The sequence below is a fragment of the Pristiophorus japonicus genome, chromosome 8 (genome assembly GCF_044704955.1).
Source record: "Pristiophorus japonicus isolate sPriJap1 chromosome 8, sPriJap1.hap1, whole genome shotgun sequence".
In the NCBI taxonomy this organism is placed as follows: Eukaryota; Metazoa; Chordata; class Chondrichthyes; family Pristiophoridae; genus Pristiophorus; species Pristiophorus japonicus.
Window position 1 is genome coordinate 202,289,559 of NC_091984.1, and position 7,269 is coordinate 202,296,827.

The window sequence follows — 7,269 nt, forward strand, 5'->3', positions numbered from 1 at the left end:
TATTCAACATTCAGGAAGGATAGAATAAAAGGAAAAGGAGGTGGGGTAGCATTGCTGGTTAAAGGGGAGATTAATGCAATAGTTAGGAAAGACATTAGCTTGGATGATGTGGAATCTATATGGGTAGAGCTGCAGAAGACTACAGGGCAAAAATCGTCAGTGGGAGTTGTGTACAGACCTCCAAACAGTAGTAGTGATGTTGGGGAGGGCATCAAACAGGAAATTAGGAGTGCATGCAATAAAGGTGCAGCAGTTATAATGGGTGACTTTAATATGCACATAGATTGGGCTAGCCAAACTGGAAGCAATACGGTGGAGGAGGATTTCCTGGAGTGCATAAGGGATGGTTTTCTAGACCAATATGTCGAGGAACCAACTAGGGGGGAGGCTATCTTAGACTGGGTGTTGTGTAATGAGAGAGGATTAATTAGCAATCTCATTATGCGAGGCCCCTTGGGGAAGAGTGACCATAATATGGTGGAATTCTGCATTAGGATGGAGAATGAAACAGTTAATTCAGAGACCATGGTCCAGAACTTAAAGAAGGGTAACTTTGAAGGTATGAGGCATGAATTGGCTAAGATAGATTGGCTAATGATACTTAAGGGGTTGACTGTGGATGGGCAATGGCAGACATTTAGAGACCGCATGGATGAATTACAACAATTGTACATTCCTGTCTGGCGTAAAAATAAAAAAGGGAAGGTGGCTCAACCGTGGCTATCTAGGGAAATCAGGAATAGTATTAAAGCCAAGGAAATGGCAAACACATTGGCCAGAAATAGCAGCGAACATGGGGACTGGGAGAAATTTAGAACTCAGCAGAGAAGGACAAAGGGTTGAATTAGGGCAGGGAAAATGGAGTACGAGAAGAAGCTTGCAGGGAACATTAAGGCGGATTGCAAAAGTTTCTATAGGTATGTAAAGAGAAAAAGGTTAGTAAAGACAAACGTAGGTCCCCTGCAGTCAGAATCAGGGGAAGTCATAACGGGGAACAAAGAAATGGCAGACCAATTGAACAAGTACTTTGGTTCAGTATTCACTAAGGAGGACACAAACAACCTTCCGGATATAAAAGTGGTCAGAGGGTCTAGTAAGGAGGAGGAACTGAGGGAAATCTTTATTAGTCGGGAAATTGTGTTGGGGAAATTGATGGGATTGAAGGCCGATAAATCCCCAGGGCCTGATGGACTGCATCCCAGAGTACTTAAGGAGGTGGCCTTGGAAATAGCGGATGCATTGACAGTCATTTTCCAACATTCCATTGACTCTGGATCAGTTCCTATCGAGTGGAGGGTAGCCAATGTAACCCCACTTTTTAAAAAAGGAGGGAGAGAGAAAGCAGGGAATTATAGACCGGTCAGCCTGACCTCAGTAGTGGGTAAAATGATGGAATCAATTATTAAGGATGTCATAGCAGCGCATTTGGAAAATGGTGACATGATAGGTCCAAGTCAGCATGGGTTTGTGAAAGGGAGATCATGCTTGACAAATCTTCTGGAATTTTTTGAGGATGTTTCCAATAAAGTGGACAAAGGAGTACCAGTTGATGTGGTATATTTGGACTTTCAGAAGGCTTTCGACAAGGTCCCACACAGGAGATTAATGTGCAAAGTTAAAGCACATGGGATTGGGGGTAATGTGCTGACGTGGATTGAGAACTGGTTGTCAGACAGGAAGCAAAGAGTAGGAGTAAATGGGTACTTTTCGGAATGGCAGGCAGTGACTAGTGGGGTACCGCAGGGTTCTGTGCTGGGGCCCCAGCTGTTTACATTGTACATTAATGATTTAGACGAGGGGATTAAATGTAGTATCTCCATTTTTGCGGATGACACTAAGTTGGGTGGCAGTGTGAGCTGCGAGGAGGATGCTATGAGGCTACAGAGTGACTTGGATAGGTTAGGTGAATGGGCAAATGCGTGGCAGATGAAGTATAATGTGGATAAATGTGAGGTTATCCACTTTGGTGGTAAAAACAGAGAGACAGACTATTATCTGAATGGTGACAGATTAGGAAAAGGGAAGGTGCAACGAGACCTGGGTGTCATGGTACATCAGTCATTAAAGGTTGGCATGCAGGTACAGCAGGCGGTTAAGAAAGCAAATGGCATGTTGGCCTTCATAGCGAGGGGATTTGAGTACAGGGGCAGGGAGGTGTTGCTACAGTTGTACAGGGCATTGGTGAGGCCACTCCTGGAGTATTGTGTACAGTTTTGGTCTCCTAACTTGAGGAAGGACATTCTTGCTATTGAGGGAGTGCAGCGAAGATTCACCAGACTGATTCCCGGGATGGTGGGACTGACCTATCAAGAAAGACTGGATCAACTGGGCTTGTATTCACTGGAGTTCAGAAGAGTGAGAGGGGACCTCATAGAAACGTTTAAAATTCTGACGGGTTTGGACAGGTTGGATGCAGGAAGAATGTTCCCAATGTTGGGGAAGTCCAGAACCAGGGGTCACAGTCTAAGGATAAGGGGTAAGCCATTTAGGACCGAGATAAGGAGAAACTTCTTCACCCAGAGAGTGGTGAACCTGTGGAATTCTCTACCACAGGAAGTAGTTGAGGCCAATTCACTAAATATATTCAAAAGGGAGTTAGATGAAGTCCTTACTACTCGGGGGATCAAGGGGTATGGCGTGAAAGCAGGAAGGGGGTACTGAAGTTTCATGTTCAGCCATGAACTCATTGAATGGCGGTGCAGGCTAGAAGAGCTGAATGGCCTGCTCCTGCACCTATTTTCTATGTTTCTATGTTTCTAATCCCCTCGTCTAAATCATTAATGTACAATGTAAACAGCTGGGGCCCCAGCACAGAACCTTGCGGTACCCCACTAGTCACCGCCTGCCATTCTGAAAAGTACCCATTTACTCCTACTCTTTGCTTCCTGTCTGCCAACCAGTTCTCAAGCCACGTCAGCACACTACCCCCAATCCCATGTGCTTTAACTTTGTACATTAATCTATTGTGTGGGACCTTGTCGAAAGCCTTCTGAAAGTCCAAATACAACACATCAACTGGTTCTCCCTTGTCCACTCTACTGGAAACATGCGCAAAAAATTCCAGAAGATTTGTCAAGCATGATTTCCCTTTCACAAATCCATGCTGACTTGGACCTATCAAGTCACCTCTTTCCAAATGCGCTGCTATGACATCCTTAATAATTGATTCCATCATTTTACCCACAATCGATGTCAGGCTGACCGGTCTATAATTCCCTGTTTTCTCTCTCCCTCCTTTTTTAAAAAGTGGGGTTACATTGGCTACCCTCCACTCGATAGGAACTGATCCAGAGTCAATGGAATGTTGGAAAATGACTGTCAATGCATCCGCTATTTCCAAGGCCACCTCCTTAAGTACTCTGGGATGCAGTCCATCAGGCCCTGGGGATTTATCGACCTTCAATCCCATCAATTTCCCCAACACAATTTCCCGACTAATAAGGATTTCCCTCAGTTCCTCCTTCTTACTAGACCCTCTGACCCCTTTTATATCCGAAAGGTTGTTTGTGTCCTCCTTAGTGAATACCGAACCAAAGTATTTGTTCAATTGGTCTGCCATTTCTTTGTTCCCCGTTATGACTTCCTCTGATTCTGACTGCAGGAGACCTACATTTGTCTTTACTAACCTTTTTCTCTTTACATATCTATAGAAACTTTTGCAGTCCGTCTTAATGTTCCCTGCAAGCTTCCTCTCGTATTCTATTTTCCCTGCCCTAATCAAACACTTTGTCCTCCTCTGCTGAGTTCTAAATTTCTCCCAGTCCCTGGGTTCACTGCTATTTCTGGCCAATTTGTATGCCACTTCCTTGGCTTTAATACTATCCCTGATTTCCCTTGGTAGCAACGGTTGAGCCACCTTCCCTTTTTTATTTTTACGCCAGACAGGGATGTACAATTGTTGTAGTTCATCCATGCGGTCTCTAAATGTCTGCCATTGCCCATCCACAGTTAACCCCTTAAGTATCATTCGCCAATCTATCCTAGCCAATTCATGCCTCATACCTTCAAAGTTACCCTTCTTTAAGTTCTGGACCATGGTCTCTGAATTAACTGTTTCATTCTCCATCTTAATGTAGAATTCCACTATATTATGGTCACTCTTCCCCAAGGGGCCTCGCACAACGAGATTGCTAATTAATCCTCTCTCATTACACAACACCCAGTCTAAGATGGCCTCCCCCCTAGTTAGTTCCTTGACATATTGGTCTAGAAAACCATCCCTTATGCATTCCAGGAAATCCTCCTCCACCGTATTGCTTCCAGTTTGGTTAGCCCAATCTATGTGCATATTAAAGTCACCCATGATAACTGCTGCACCTTTATTGCATGCACCCCTAATTTCATGTTTGATGCCCTCCCCAACATCACTACTACTGTTTGGAGGTCTGTACACAACTCCCACTAACGTTTTTTGCCCTTTGGTGTTCTGCAGCTCTACCCATATAGATTCCACATCATCCAAGCTAATGTCCTTCCTAACTATTGCATTAATCTCCTCTTTAACCAGTAATGCTACCCCACCTCCTTTTCCTTTTATTCTATCCTTCCTGAATGTTGAATACCCTTGGATATTGAGTTCCCAGCCCTGATCATCCTGGAGCCACGTCTCTGTAATCCCAATCACATCATATCTGTTAACATCTATTTGCACAGTTAATTCATCCACCTTATTATGGATACTCCTTGCATTAAGACACAAAGCCTTCAGGCTTGTTTTTTTAACACCCTTTGTCCTTTTAGAATTATGATGTAGTGTGGCCCTTTTTGTTTCTTGCCTTTGTTTACTCGGCCTTCCACTATTGCTTTTTACCTTTCGACCATCTGTTTCTGACTCCATATTACTTCGCCCTATCTCGCTGCATAGGTTCCCATCCCCCTGCCATATTAGTTTAAACACTCCCGAACTGCATTAGCAAATGTTACCCCTGGAACATCAGTTCCAGTCCTACCCCCCAGAACTGGTTCCAATGTCCCAGGGATTTGAATCCCTCCCTCTTGCACCACTGCTCAAGCCACATATTTATTCTAACTTCCTGCTCCCTCTACTCTGATTAGCACGTGGCACTGGTAGCAATCCAGAGATTACTACCTTTGAGGTCCTACATTTTAATTTAACTCCTAGCTCCCTAAATTCAGCTTGTAGGACCTCTTCCCACTTCTTACCTATGTCGTTGGTACATACATGTACCACGACAACTGGCTGTTCACCCTCCCTCTCCAGAATGCTCTGCAGCAGCTCCGAGACATCCTTGACCCTTGCACCAGGGAGGCAACATACCATCCTGGAGTCTCGGTTGCGGCCGCAGAAACTCCTATCTATTCCCCTTACAATAGTATCCCCTATCACTATAGCTCTTCCACTCTTTTTCCCGCCCTTCTGTGCAGCAGAGCCACCCACGGTGCCATGAACCTGGCTGCTGGTGCCTTCCCCTGGTAAGTCATCTCCCCCAACAGTATCCAAAACGGTATATTTGTTTTGGAGGGAGATGACCGCAGGGGACTCCTGCACTACCTTCCTGCTCTTGCCTTGTCTCTTGATCACCCATTCACTATCTGTCCTAACCCTTACCTGCGGTGTGACCAACTCACTCAATGTGCTATCCACAACATTCTCAGCATCGCGTATGCTCCAGAGTGAGTCCATCCGCAGCTCCAGTGCCGTCATGCGGTTTGTCAGGAGCTGCAGCTGGACACACTTCCCGCACACATAGTAGTCAGGGACACTGGAAGCGTCCCTGACTTCCCACAAAGCACAGGAGGAGCATGACATGGGTCCGAGCTCTCCTGCCATGACTTAACCCGTAAATTAATTTACTTACTAAAATTTACTTAAACACCAAACAGCTACTTAGTAGTTCGCTGCCAATTAAACCAATCTAAAAGTCAGTCTAAAAGAGAGTTATACTTACCAGTCAAACAGCCAACCACTTACCAGCTTGGCTGTGACGTCACCTCTCGATTTCGCACCTCTCTATCTTTGTCTGCAACTGGTTGGGCTGGTCTCTGAGCCTCCGTCTCCTACTCTCGCACTCCTTATCAGCTGCTCTAGTGTCAGCACTGGTAGGAAAAACAAGACAAAACCGCACCTGCCACCCCCTCTTGCCCAAACTCATCCACTTACCAAACTCACAAATGCCACTCTATGCTGCTGCACTCCGTGCTCTGCATGAGCTGCCTCTTTTTAAACTGTATCTAGATCAGATGACTCACTACTGGTCAGTCGTTTACAGAACTGGTTTTAACTAGCTGCTAATTGCCTCCTACTGGAGAGTTACCTTGTTTTTCTCTGCCTAAACCTGAAAGATTCCCAACTATTTAACTTTTCCCCTTTAAGTTAAACTGCTACTTACTTCGAAGCTACTGGCAATTGCCACTAACAATTTACTCCAGCCTCCAAATGGTTTAAAGAGAATAACCCTTAAAACTCACCCACTTACCAAACTCACAAATGCCACTCTATGCTGCTGCACTCCGTGCACTGCACGAGCTGCCTCCACCACCGGCGCACCGTGGCTGCAGTGTGCACCATCTACAAGAGGCCCTGTAGCAACTCGCCAAGGTTTCTTCGGCAGCACCTCCCAAACCCAAGACCTCTACCAACTAAAAGGACAAGGGCAGCAAGCACATGGGAACACCACCACCTCCACGTTCCCCTCCAAGTCACACACCATCTTGATTTGGAAGCATAATTGTCATTCCTTCACCGTCGCTGGGTGAAAATCCTGAAACTCCCTCCCTAACAGCACTGTGAGAGTACCTTCACCACACGGACTGCAGCGGCTCAAGAAAGTGGCTCACCACCATCTTCTCAAGGGCAATTAGGGCTGGGCAATAAATGCTGGCCTTTTGGCTAAGATCAAGTGTAGTACCGTTTCTGACCAGCCACCATGACCTCATGGTGGTTTCTCCCTGGTCAGGAAGGTATATGCTTGCATTTTTGGAAACAGGAGGTGGGTGGGGAGGGTTGACCCATCCACCTCCACGGAGGTGTGTGGGGGACCTGACCCATCCACCTCCATGGCACGAACCTGGTATTGCAGTACTTCCAGGAACGGTGCAGTGGCTCTAGGCCTTTTGGCTAAGAGCATTGGCGCAGAGTGATCCTTGACAGGTGCAAGGTGACCTCTGGCGTTTGTGTTTTGACAAAGAATTGGAAACGATTGGCTACGAATTTATTAAAAAAAAAATGCTGGCCTTGCCAGCGACGCCCACATCCCATGAACGAATAAAAAGAAATGTTAATTATATACACTAATGGGGAGGAATGGG

The 7,269-nt window shown here is 45.8% G+C and overlaps 1 pseudogene; it reads left to right on the top strand.

Moving 5' to 3' along the window:
• The first annotated feature begins 6,831 nt into the window (after positions 1-6,831).
• Positions 6,832-7,065, top strand: LOC139269910 (U2 spliceosomal RNA; annotated as a pseudogene).
• Positions 7,066-7,269: the final 204 nt, after the last annotated feature.